The sequence below is a fragment of the Peromyscus maniculatus genome, chromosome 19, assembly GCF_049852395.1.
Source record: "Peromyscus maniculatus bairdii isolate BWxNUB_F1_BW_parent chromosome 19, HU_Pman_BW_mat_3.1, whole genome shotgun sequence".
Lineage (NCBI taxonomy): Eukaryota > Metazoa > Chordata > Mammalia > Rodentia > Cricetidae > Peromyscus > Peromyscus maniculatus.
This window is the reverse complement of record NC_134870.1, coordinates 35,562,298-35,577,018: the sequence shown is the minus strand read 5'-3', so window position 1 is coordinate 35,577,018 and position 14,721 is coordinate 35,562,298.

Sequence of the window (14,721 nt, the reverse complement as noted above, 5' to 3'; positions counted from 1 at the left end):
TAGATCTTATGTCTTTCAAAATCATTGATGGAATCTATTGGATTTGATAATCAGAATATTTGATCAATAGGAATTATAATTGTGACAAAAGTAATTATTTTCATAGCTTTTCTAGTAGTTATAAGAAAAGAACAATGAGGATGAAAAAAAGTCAATTTTGGTACATAAATGTTACCTTGCATAAACTTTGACCTAAGTTAATATAATAGTGATTCACCTAAAATGTGAAATATAGCTGCTTGAATTGTTTTTATTTTTGAGACAGGGTCTCGCTTATGTAGCCCTGGCTGGCTTGGAACTTACTATGGAGACCAGGCTGGCTTCGAACTTACAGAAATCCAACTGCTTCTGCCTACTGAGTGTTAGGATTAAAGACACTTGCCATCATGCCTGACTGGATTATCATAAATATTATTTTCTCTATTTTCCACTCAACCCAATTACACAGTGTTTTTATGCTTAATAACTCCATGGTATAAAGTGCAAACATAAGTTTTGCTTCTAGATATGTGCATGCATATTCTTATACCATATATTATATGATTTGAGGAAGATTCATTGAAGCCTCAGTCTTAACATTTCCTGGAAGAAAGATCTAGATGTGTAGCACAGACAAGCCTCAAATTCATGATCCACTTGCCTCACTCTCCTGAGTGCTTGGGCCCTAAATAAGTGCTATTACACCTTGCCATACTCTTTAATGGGGTTCTGAGTCACATTCAGGTATCTTATGCATCTTTATTTGTTTGTGACAGAAATGCCTATAGGTCTCTTTGTTGTTTTTGTTTTTCTGTTTTTCATTCGGCCTTTTAATTTGCTTAGACTTGATCAAGGTGAGTGATCTCTCCTGACTTTGTATGAATTATCTATAAACACAGCATCTTGGAAATCATCAATGTCACTTCAAAAATATTGAAAACAATGAGTATTCCATTAACTTATCTTCAAAATTACTATTGATATCTATTTATATCAATATTCATTTTTATGACATAGCAATAAGATTCTCACCTTTGAAAAATGTTTGGCATGGATATGTTTTTAATAAAAAGTACATGGATTACCTGTCACTCTGATCATTTCCCCCTGTTTATTACCATATGTTTTGATCCTAGCCGAGTAAGAAATTCTCCTGAAATAAAAAGGCTTATAGTTTCCCTTTTATTTATATTATATCCCTATTCACCAATTTTAACCATAGTGCCATCTTTGCTTGTAATATTGTTCTTATTTTCTTCAGGATAGATGAATGACTTCATTACATAGGAGTAAAATGACTTGCCACTGCCAAAATGGTCAGATACTATTATAAGAGTTGACACAGTCAGTGGGTCAGAACAGAGCATCCAAGAAATTTTCAGTAGATATAAGAGAACTCAACACACACACTCTCGCTATATATATACAATATGTATATACAAACATGTACATACATGTTTATTGCACATATATGTATATAACAGTGGGGCCACACCCTAATAGAAAATTAGCTCTCCTTCTCTCAGCAGTTATCAATTACCAAAAGCTCCTCAGCTAAAGCTGGGACTTGCCCACTTCACCTTCATGCTGATATTTTGTCTAATTTGAGTTTGCCCAGGTCTTGTGTCTCCTACTTCAAACTCTGTGCATTCATATGTGCAACTTCCCTGTTGGGGCTGAAAAAATATACTATTTTGTTGTGGTCGTCCACTGCCTCTTGTTCTCATAGTCTTTCTGTCAACTCTCCCACAATGTTTCTGAAGCCTTTGGAGGAGGTAGTGTGATTCAGCTGTCCCATTCAGGACTGAGAATTCCACAGCCTATTATTCTTTGCCCCGCGACCAGTTGTGGAACTCTGTGTTAATCTACATTTACTTCAAAGAGAAGCTTCTGTGACGAGGTTCAAGAGATGCACTCATTTAGGAGTACAGTGATAAGTTAGTGAGATGAAAAATGACACAAATGCTGGTGTGGATTTGAACAAAAGAGAATATTTGTTAATAACTGGTAAGATTATAAGCTCATGCAGCCACTGAGCCAATCAGTGTAGTAGTTCCTTTTCTAAAAGTTAAAAATACATCTACCAAACAGCTGTACCATTCCTCAGCATATACCCCAAAGACTTTATGTCCTATTGTAAAGATACTTGCTCATCCATGTTCACTGTTACTCTATTTAAAATAGCCAGAAAATGAAAATAGTCTAGATGCCCATAAATCAATGAATGGATAATAAATATTTGGTACATTTACATAATAGAATATTATTCATCTGTTAAGAAAAGCAAAATTATGAGACTTACAGGTAAATGAATGGAGCTAGAAATAGTCATTCTGTGTGAGGCAACCCAGCTCAGAAATACAAATACATGTTTTCTCTCATTTGTGGATTGTGGGGCGTTTACCCACCAACCCCACAGCTCCCCAGAGTTTTCTTGAGTGCGAGCAGCAGGAAATATTAGATAGAAGGATTTATTGCCGAGAAAATTGCGAAGAGAAACAGACAGAAAATAAAGGATAGCCTTGAGAGGGCCTGGAACCTTTTCCAACGGGCCCTGACTGTCTCTGCCCCAGGGTTTTTATAGAGACGCCAAGGGGTGGAGCAAAAGACCTCCTCCCCCAGCACAGCCAAGTGCAGACCATCTCAGACACCTACACTCAGGCCTGTGGTCCTGATCACCCTCTATTCAGACCTGCTGGGTAAAGCCACGAGGAACCCAAGAACAGGCTCCCACAGTTGATGTAAGCTTTGAATGTTTCAATATGTGTGTTTCATTTGGAATACTCACAGAGGATAGGAAACTAGTAAAAGCATAGGTCAGGACTCAAGGGAAGAAAGCTAGAACAAGTGATATGAAGTGGTAAGGAGTAATAATGGAACAGGAAGGGTTAGGTGGGATGGGGGATGGGAAGCAGAGTACAGTAGAAAAAACAGAGAGGAATAAATAACACTAAGAACCTTCTGGAAAAGTCATATGAAAAACTTCTATGCAGAAACTATAAACCAGTACAGGTATAAAATGTGTCAAACTAGAATTCCTCTATAATAGGGAAAGAATGTTACAATTAGACACCACAGGATCACAGATAAAAAGTTCACTGCCAGTCCTGGATGACCTCTATTAGAGTTGTTGGCCAGTGAGTTCTCATAGATCCCCAAATCTTGCTGGCTATTGCTGTTACTCTTGGTTACTCTCCAGAATTGATGGTAAATCCCTGTTGCTGAAGACACCACATACCTGAGTCATAGAACATGGAGAAATCAAGCTGTTGCTGTCTGAAAGCTTCATTGCTACTGGCTAGCTTTCCTAGTGCTGGAATGTGCTATTCATACTATCAAGAGAAGAAAAGTAATCATCACTCTTATCGAGCTGTAAACACTGTGAACTTCAGTAATGACCGGCCTGGCAAGGTCTATCTGAAGCAACAGTGGCATGAATATCAAGGGAATGAACCACCTTTTGGTTGGGTTTGGAACCCACACCTGGCACCATTATAGGTGTCAATATCCTGACGTTCGATAGGTCATAGGCCTAGTATTAAACTAACTGCCTATGCTATTCTTTACTTTAATCAGTGCGTGCCTAAATTCTGCATACTAAACGAACCAAAGTTTGTATTACAGTACTTTCCTTAGAACATTTATTTTCAAAGGCAAATATTATGAAGTGGTATTATCAAACTTAACACTGGCTTAATAAATCTTATTTTACCTACAAAATGGTTTTAAATTATTTCAAAATAGCCCATGCCTTGGCCCTGGTGTGGTGGTGCATGCCCTTAATCCCAGCACTTGGGAGGCAGAAGCAAGCATATCTCTGGGATTCTGAGGCCAGACTGATCTACGTAGCACGTTCCGAGACAGAAAACACTATAGAGTATGACCTTGGAAACAGTAGATGATGACTTAAAAATTTAATATAAATATATAATGTAATATTAAGAAACTATAAATAAGACAGAAGCATTCCTAAAAGTATTGGAGTCCTTAACTGCAATAGCAAGAGTCAGCTGGTGGTCAGGGGAGCCTGCCTCTTTTAAGTCTACTTTGGCTCCATTTGCTTGTCTTATTTGTTACAGATCACCGAAAGACTGAATTTGACATTCCCCCCCTAATTTTCACCTGTTCTCATATGTGAATATGTAGGCAACTAAAGTCAAAATTGAAGGTTAGCCTTTTACAATTTCTGTATTTTCAGATTACAATTCTCTCTGTGTCTAATTCCTGTAACCTATAGCATTCATTTCTAATCCTTCCCTCCTATCTTCCCTTCTGTCCTATTTCATAAAGATCAAGGTATCATATATTTCATTACTTTATCCATAGTAGTAGAAATCATGTTACATCATAAAGTTTTCTGTATGTAGAACTTCTAGAAATTACTCAATGTCTTGAAACAGCATATTCTGAGAAAAAATTCTACTTCATACAACCATCTCTTTTGTCTCAATTTATTTTGTTTTAATTTTTATGCTAAATTGTTTTTATGTTTTCCTATTTATTCTTGAATTTACTTATTTATATAATTGAGATAGATTTTCATTTTATATTCATACCATCTAACTAGGCTTTACTTATTTTCTTCCTTTTTTTTTTTTGGTTAGGAATTGAACCTAGTATCCTGTGCACATCAGGCAAGCTCTCTTATCAATGGACTACATCTTCAGCCTTTTTTTTTTTTTTTTTTTTTTTTTTTTTTTTTTTTGGTTTTTCGAGACAGGGTTTCTCTGTGTAGCTTTGCGCCTTTCCTGGAACTCACTTGGTAGCCCAGGCTGGCCTCGAACTCACAGAGATCCGCCTGCCTCTGCCTCCCAAGTGCTGGGATTAAAGGCGTGCGCCACCACCGCCCGGCATCTTCAGCCTTTTTAAAGAACTTATGATTTGTTGCATTGTTACTATTAACATTTTGTTGTACTGGGGATTGAATATAGGGCTTGAAAAGACTGAGCATGTACTCTATCACCATACTAAACCTCACAGCATCTATCTATCTATCTATCTATCTATCTATCTATCTATCTATCTATTTACTTATCTCCATACTTATTTATGTTGACATGTTAGCTATTGAAGCCAGGAACTTGTGCATGCTATCCAGAAATTATATATATATAATGCTTAAATTTCTGATTTTTAAATCCAAATATTTCAGTTTGGCATTAATTCAGAATATATTCAAGAAAAGACTATTTTAATATAGGCTTAGAAACATAATAAGGGGATCCTACAATCTTTAGATTTAAAAAAAAGTAGGTAAAAGTATTTTTTTCTTTTTGAATGAGGTAATTAGACTGGTAGACCTGTATAATATAATAGTTACATAATAGACTTGACCTTCTTCAAGGCATTAGATAAGGATTCCCATGATATAATTGTGAGTGAACAAAGATAGATAAGGTGACTACAATAAATAATAAGAGCACTGGGTCAGTTACTCCATTCATTACTAGAGTAATGAATGAAACTTGGAGGAATAAATGTTTGAGACAAGTAAATCCTTTTAGCAGACTTAAATGAAGACAGAAATCAGGCATTAAAAATCTCCCTTTATGGCTTGTTTTCTTGACTTAAATGGATAGACTTTAACTTTGTTTTCTTCATTTTGTGCAGTCTCAGTACACAGAGGTCTTTTGGACTGGACATAGAATCATATTTTTGAGCTTTGAGTAAAATTTATTAATGAAAATTTTCAACAGAGTGAAGGCAAGGGCACCTACATTGCTATAAAAATAGTCTAGGTAGACTTCTGGGAGCACACAGAAAAGATTTGAAAAGAGGATCTCACACAGATATTTACACAACCACACTCATGACACATTTAGTCATAATAGCTGAAGCACAGAAGAAATCCAAGTGTCCTTCAGTAGATGAGTGGGTAAGCAAGATGTATTGTATATGTCCCCCCCCCACCACCACCACACACACATACCCACCCACAAGGGACACAAAAAAGGGATGGTATGATTCCACTTTTAAGAAATAGTTATAATACCCAAAAAGCACATGCACAGAAAGTAGAAGAGTGATTTTCAGGTCCTTAAAGAAAGAGTAATGGGGCTTACTATTTGATGGGTATAATAGCAATTGTAGGATGTGAAAGTTTTCCAGGGACAGTTCATAGCAAATGCCCACATGACAAATATCTGTGAAGACAATGAACTAACTGTTAAACTACAAATTTAAATTGGTTAAGATGGTGTATTACGTGTTACAAATATTTTTGTATAAATTTTGAAAGGTCCATGTTGGGAAGTAGAGGAGGTTCAGGAGGATGTGGCTGGATCCACTGTCATGGCCATTCACTTTCCCCTTTCTAGAATTTTCATCACCAGGATCTACAGAGGCTAGTTCTGAATTGCTTTGATGCTATTTACTGGCTGCATCATGTTTGGTAGCTTCATTTACAAGATAAGACTAATGATTTGATGGGGGATTGTCTTTCTACATACTGCAAATATGTGTTTCTCTGATTGGTTGATAAATAAAGCCGTTTGGCCTATGGCACGGCAGTTTGGAGGCAGGCAGGAAATTCAAAGAGAGAGACAGAAAGAAGGAGAGAGGAGATGTCAGCGAGCCGCCCATGGAGCAACATGTAATGTGACACAGGTAAAGCCATGGAACATGTGATGATAGTTATGGGCTAATTATTTAACATTTGAAAGGTAGCTAGGCTTGAGCTATGGCTATGCAGTTAGAATTAATATAAGCCTCTGTGAGTTTACTTGGATCTGAGCAGCTGCGGGAATACGGGGTCATGGGGCCCAGGCAGGACTGGAGAAACTTCAAGCTACAATGATTTTGACAGTAAATTATAAATTTGTATTATTTTTTCTTTTAAATTCTACCAATTTACCCAAATGATTTATGACCATCAATGTTATTGAAGCAGACATGCTGTCTTTTAATATGTCTTAATTTGCTAATCTTTTGATGAACTTATCTAAAGCAGTCCTAATTTTATATACTGTTCTTTGAAGACTGGGTGGTTTTTATAGGTTAGTCTGGGTTCTATTATTCAACATCCTCACACTAATTTGCGCATATGTTGGATGTTTTACTTATAACATTGAGTTATTCCATACTCAAGGGATCTCACAGATTAGCAAATCTGGTATAGACAATATGTACCAATATAAAGCAATACTTTCAGAAAAAAATGTTTTTCAAAATGCCATTTATGTTTTATGAAAACATAAAGAACTAATTATTTTTGCCAAAATGGTGCCCAGAGATAAGGTTCAATTAATAAATAAGCAAAAGACACAGTTGCACAATTGTCATTTTTGAAAGACATAAGGTTCTGTGTCAAAGTGAGCCTGGAGTAAGTAAAGATGATGGATGACGCTGAAGAGGAGGGCTAACAAGCTAGAACCATGCGGGAGGCATGCAGATATGGGGAGACTCATGGTTACATGAACACCAAATAGTTCAGCAGACTGGAACATAGGATACTTGGCAACAATGAAAAATCAGTTGCCACTAGCCAGGAGCAAATAGATTCAGCATGCCATGCCAATCACAGAGTGGACATTAGACCTCAGTAAAATGAGAGACCCCTTGTCATCAGAAGCACTAGGAAGTCTTGCTGGCATTCTGATCTGCCACCCTGAGTTGTAACACTGAGTCAGACTTTGGAAAGTGTGATGAGGATAAACAAGAGTAAATTGCACAAAGGTAACAATGTGGAAAAAAGGAAACAGCCCATTTAAATGACTGGCTTTGCCCAGTCCCTTTGAAGCTTAATTATAACTATCAGAGGAAGCCTCTTAAACGCTTGCTAAGACACAGCAATGTGAGGAGGGAAAAGTTTGCCAAAGGATTTTAAAGTCTCCGGGAAGCAGTACTGCCCCTGTCAGGTGATTTAGCTCAAACAACTCTTTAAGAGGTTTGCCTGAATCTTCAGAAAAATAAAAATAAAAAGATACTGTAAGGATTTTTAGACATAAGATCTTAAAAATCCCATTATGTCTTCCATACAAATATTTTCCCAAGCCTGTCAATGCTGGTCCAGCTAAGCTGCCCCAGGAAACAGTGGAAGTGCTTCTCCAAGGCTTGACAGAGCACAGACAGTGAGACCAGTGAGCTTTGGCTTGAGAGTCATGTTTCTCTCTGATCCTGCACATTCAAATCCAGCCTTAGCTCCTGTTTCCTTCCAAACACAGAAGCTCAAACTAGGAGACTTCTGAGTAAGCTCGATTTGTCTCTTTATAGACTTTTGCTCATTTATATTTTTGTCCATCTAAAGTACATTTTATAAGGTCTAACTGCCAGATTCTGACTCAATTTCCTATGTACTACAAAGCAATGCGTATTCTAAAATGAGTCCCACAATTAATCAAGGTGGGAGGACCAACAATCTTTTTGACTTAAACATGTTTCATTTCACAGCAGATGGGAGCTCCAAGACAAAGAGCTACAGAGAGAGGGAAAATCAGTTCTGCATCCCCAACATCCCAGGAATGAGCTCCCTAATTCCAAGTAGTCAGACCTAAATACATGCATATATGAGCACACTAAATGCACTCAGCAGGTTTTACATATATCTGTATATGTATATGCATGTGTGTGAAACCCAGCAGATTTTAATGTATATGAAAATAATAAAATATAAGTATATGTGAGTAATACATAAAGACAAGATCACAAATGTGAGAGGAAGTAGGAGGCATGGGAGGAACTGGAACTGAGAGAAGGAGTTAAAATGATGTAAATACCATATCATGTATGAAATTCTCAAAGAAACAAGAATATTAAGTAAAAAATTAAAAAAAATACTTTAGAGTGGCCTTCCAAGGCAGTATGATTAAATAGAACTAATTTGTGGACAGAGCTAGGAAGGTTTCGAGAAAACCCTTAGTAGAAAGCCTGACAATTTTGATAAGATTATTGGAGAGAAATTAAATGAGAAGGATGACAATATCACAGGAAGCTGGAGGAAAGCAGCCACCTTTTCAAATTAGTGGATAGAATGTTTAACAGCACTGAGGTTCTGCAATGACTTGGAAAATAAGAGCATTCATAGCCAGTGAAGTGGTAGATATTGATGGTGACATTTCTTTGTCAAGTGTTGGAGGGATCACCTGATTTCATCATCCTATAAAGTTCTCAATCAGACTCTAAAGAAAATGTGGAGGACCTGTATTTTCTGGGGTTGAAAGCATCATCACTTCACAACCTTAATTAGGCCCCAACCAAAAACTAGGTTGCTGCCAGAAAATATATTAAGGTAAGGAAAAATCCATACTTAGAACTACCAAATCCTTTTAAACTTTAGACCAGTGGTTCTCAACCTACCTAAAGCTAGGGCCCATTAATACAGTTCTTCATGTTGTGATGACCCCTCAGCTACTTCATAACCATAATTTTGCTGCTGTTAAGAGTCATAATGTAAATATCTGTGTTATCCTATGTTTTAGGAAATTCCTTTTGGAGGTCAAACTACCCACATTGAGAACCACTGCTTTACCAATTTAATATGCTTCCTCAAGGACCTTTAGGACTAGACAGAATATCATCTAAGAATTCTGATTGTACCATTTAAGCCTTTTCTCTGAAGTACTGCACATTTTATACCACAGCACCTGCTTAAATAAGAGAAAAAAGTCATGCAAGCTACTCAACAAAGCCCAGAATAAAGTCTGCGTGAAATTGACAGCATGGATTTAGTCTTGAGAAGGCAATAGTGGAGAAAACAAGGTCAGGCTATAGTTAGCAGTTAGTTTGTTAAGTATAATCTCAGTAACTTCATTATTATAAACTTGACCTATGACAAGCTATGCATAATTCAAATGTGCAATTTGAAAAATTTAATGCAGCAGCAGCAAAATTAACATATCCATCATTTTTCATGTTCTGTAACCCTCACACAACCATTAATTCACTTTCTGTGACTCTAAGTTTGAGCTTTTAAGAACTTATGTGAGTAGAATCACATAGGATGGACTCTTTCTTGTCTGATTTCTTTCACATAGCAAAATAATTTTGAGACTCATCTCTGTACATTTCAGGGTCTTGCTATACATGTATACTTTTTTAGATGGAGCATCTATTCAAAATTGTTGTGCATTTGTGGCCAGTTGATAGTTTTTTTTTCTCTTTAACTTTTGAAGGGATTATGTCCAAACCAAATGCAAGTTCTGTTTTATATTTGCACTAAAAATTTATAGTTTTAGAATTTAGTTATGAATTTAAATTCATTATTTAAACCTGTATGAGTATCATTTTTCCAACATTTATTGAAGATTATCTTTACTTCATTGAATTACTTTTGCATATTTTATTTTTAAAAAGAGATACTTTCATGTACATAGATCTATTGCTGGACTCTGTCTCTTTGGTCTACTTAAATATCTTGATTGTAGATCCACACCCTCTCAATTACAATGGATTTTTAATTAGGTCTAAAAATTGGCAAATGCTTTAAAACTTACTTCTTTTTATCAATGTTGTTTAGACTATTGTAGAACTCTTATATTTCCATGTGCATGTTTCAATGGATTGCCAACTTCTAAAAACAATAGTACTGGGATATGAACTCAGATTGCAATGGCTGCATAAATTGAGTTAGAGAAATGATATGTTGGCAATAATAAATACTCTTACTCACAAATAAAGAATATATTCTCATTTAGTTATATCATTAACTTCACTATAACTTATTTTTAATATATAGGACATGTACAATTTTCAACAGATATGTTCCTGGCATTTTATATTTTTGATATTTTAAAGACAGTGTCTGAGAAGCATCATTCAGCAAATGATAGGAGCAGATAGCAGATACAGAGACCCGTAGCCAAACACTAGGCAGAGTCAAGGGAACCCCACAGAAGAAGGGGAAGAAGAATTGTAGGAGTCAGAGGAGTCCAGTACACCATGAGAACAGGGCCCATAGAATCAACTAAGCAGAGCTCATTGGGGCTCACAGAGACTGATGTAACAAACACAGACCCTATAAGGATCTGAGCTAGGTCCTCTGCATATATCTTAGGATTGTGAAGCTTGGTGTTCTTGTGGGACTCTCAACAGTGGAAGTGGGGGCATGTCTCTGATTCTTTTGTGCAGTGGAATAAGCCTTCTGTACACTGTGAAATATGTATTACTCTCATTGTTAATGAAAAGCTGATTGGCCTTTAGCTAAGCATTATTTTTGGGAAGAGAGAACGCTGGGAAGAAGAAGGGTGGAATCAGAGGAGTAGTGAGCAGATGAAGAGAGAGGCAAGGTGGACATGCCATCATATTGAGAAAAGTTACCATTGAAAATGTAAGAGTTAGCTAGTAACAAGCCTGAGCTATTGGCTGAGAGCATTTATAATTAATATTAAGCCTCTGTGTGGTTCCTTGGGAGAAGCTTTTGGAAAAGAAACTTCCTTCTACACTTTTGACTGTGCTTGGGACCTTTTTCCTCCAACTGCCTTGCCTAGTCCAACCTTGATATGAGGGTTTGTGCCTAGTCTTACTGTAACTTGTTATGCCATGTTTGGTTGATACACCTGGGAGGCTTGCTCTATGTTTTTGAAGGGAGATGGAAGAGGAGTGAACTGGGGGAGAGGGGAGGTAGGGCGATGGGTTGGAAGGGTTGGAGGGAGAGGAAACTGCAGTCATGATGTCATGTATGAGAGGGAAAAATGATAATCAATGTTTTGCATAAACTTCTGATCATTTGCTTTTACTGAATAGAAATTTGACTTTGTTTGAGAAGACAATAAATGGTACACACAGAAGTCTAGGATGGGGGGTGGTGTGTGATAAGACTGAAAAGGTTAGCGAAGGATTATCTTCAGTTAAAATGGAGGCAGAGTCTTCAGTGATCAATCACAAAGCCTGATAAACATAACAGATAACCATACATTACACATTTTAAATTTTCTGGAAAAGTAGATTATAAATATTTACAGCATGAAAAAAAATACATCCTCTATACCCAAGTTTCATGGAGCATTGAAGAAGAGGAGTGGAAAGATTTTAAGAACCAGAGGACCAGGCTATCTGCCACAGTTACTGCCATCTGTATATAATAGGGAATTGCACCCATGAAAACTTGCCAAAGTCCAGATCCAGCGGGGTTCTATGTAGCAGGATAGATGTGTGAAGTTGGTGAATAAAGGAAGAGTCTGATAACCTTTCAAACTCTCTGTCCAGTCTTTCAAACTGAGGGCTCTGACTATCTCAGGCCGTCTTTATTTATACAAGTTCTAATGCACTCAAGCATAAGCAAGTTTCATGTCATTTCTCTTCGATTTTTCCCCAAAGATCATTAATACTTATTCATTTTAGTTTCTCTTCCTTTTCCTTGACATCATTGACCTTTACCCCATATCACTATAAGGCAAGCCAAAAGCTTATATCCAGCCAGGCATCTCTTATTCATACGGTGCCCTGGCTGGCAGTAAACATGCAGTTACAAAGAGATTTTAGCCCTGTGATCAGTTTTTAACAATATGATACTTTCATATTTTTGTAATCAGCTGAGTATATTGTCACTCCTATGATATCATTTTCAAGTGTATGCCAGTTTCTAAGTAATCTGTATATCACTTTTATGTGGACTACAGTTATAATCCTATTCTTTATAAGTTCTCAAAATAGTAATGATTAATACCTAACTCTTTAATTGTTGGAACTAAATTTCTATTCTTCCTGGAAAGTTATGTACTGTTCTTTTAAGGGAACTTGGAGTTTTAGATTCCTTTATTGATATTTTGACATTGGAAAAATATCTAAGTATTCACATCCCGGTGCCAGAGAGATCTCTGACCTTTCATGCCTGTATCTTTTCCTTATATGTTCCTGTAAGTTTTCAATGTCATCTTTTATGAAACCATTTTGCAGTTCTTAAGTTCTTTGGAGTATATTTATCTCTTTTTCAAATAATTGAATAAGCAATCACCCTTAACCTTAGTGAGTTCCTCCTGCTTACTCAAGATGACTGCAAAGGCAGCCAGAGGTAGCTGGAGAAACTGAATTCTGTAACAGATCAGAGCTTTTGTTACCAGTAAACTTGGGCATAATCGAGACTAACAAAGCAAAACTAAGAGTTACCATAAGAATAAGCATAGGGCAAGTTAGAGAGGTCTGGAGCCCATAAACTCTGTAGGATCAGAGCAGGGGTCGGCAGTATTGTTTCCACAGGTTCCTGCCAAGTGGGTGGGATTCTCCAAAGGGCCTGGCTGTCTAAGGAGCTCCATATGTGAAACATTTATGTGCTGTTCCTGGGGGTGACAGCATGGCTTCTACCAAAAACTTAATAATACGACTGCCTAGCTAAGACCTGAACAATGATAATACCAGTTGACCAGCTAACATAGATGGGAAAATCTTACAAGGCCTCACATGTAAGTGAAGAGCTATTGGTAATTAATGACTCCTTAATGACATGGATCAGTCTTGTCCAGGGATAAGACCTTGTTAGATTACCTAATCCCAAGTGGTCAGCCCTAAACACATATTAGTAACATTAAATAAATTCAGTAGGTTTTCAAAAAAATTATTTATTTATTATGTGTACAATACTTTGACTGCATGTATGCCTATATGACAGAAGAAGGCACCAGATGTCATTGTAGAGGGTTGTGAGCCACCATGTAGTTGCTGGGAATTGAACTCAGGAACTCTGGAAGAGCAGCCAGTGCTCTTGACCTCTGAGCCATCTCTCTAGCCCCCTCAGTAGGTTTTATTAGTAAATTTGTGTGTGTGTGTGTGTGTGTGTGTGTGTGTGTGTGTGTGTGTGTGTGTGAAGGAGAGGTAATAATTTCAGAGGGTGGCATAAGACGGGTTGGAGGGAGAGAGGTGGGGTAGGAATAAGGTAAACACAGTATTCATGTACAAAATTCTCAAAAATAAAACTAATATTCAGAACAAACAAACAAGCAAACAAACCGCTAAAAAGGAAAAAATAAACTAACACTGATAGTACCTAGGTCAGGACTCATACTGAATCTCTCTGTCTTCAGTGGAAGCATGTTTTTGATAAGATTAGTCAATGATTTTAAGTACATACTATGTTAATCCTTATATTAAAAGTACAGCAGCAGCCCCAGGGCACATTCCATGTTCTTCCCCCTCCCATCTCAGTCCCAGCAACCAGATAGCCAGTTAAGAGTACTAGCCAGCCTGGTCTCCAAAGCAAGTTCCAGGAAAGGCGCAAAGCTACACAGAGAAACCCTGTCTAGAAAAGCAAAAACAAAAAAACAAAACAAAACAAAACAAAAAAAACACAAAACAAAAAAACAAACAAAAAAAATTGAGTCCTGCCAGCAGGCTACTTCACCACCATCCCTACACACTGGACACTGTAATCTACAAGACCCACTCCACCACCCAAACACAGTGAACCCATCACCCTTCCCCTGACCAAACATCCCCCTCAAGATCAGCAGCCCCTAAGTATACAAGCACCACCTGCAACAACAATTGGAAGAAGAGATGGATAGGTAGTAGCGTAAGAATACATTCAACAACATCAAGAGGGATATGGCCCCACCAGAACCTAGTGGGTCTACAACAGCAGGACCTGAACATCCCAACACAGATTAAGCAAAAGAAAACAGCCTTAAAAATAGCTTTATGAAGATGATAGAGGTCCTTAAAAAGGAAATGAAAAATTTCCTTAAAGAAATATAGGAAAAGACAAACAAAGAATTGGAAGAAATCAATAAATCCTTTAAAGAAAGCCAAGAAAAAAAAAACAATCAAACAGGTGATAGAAACAGTTTAAGACTTGAAAATTAAATTAGAGGCAAT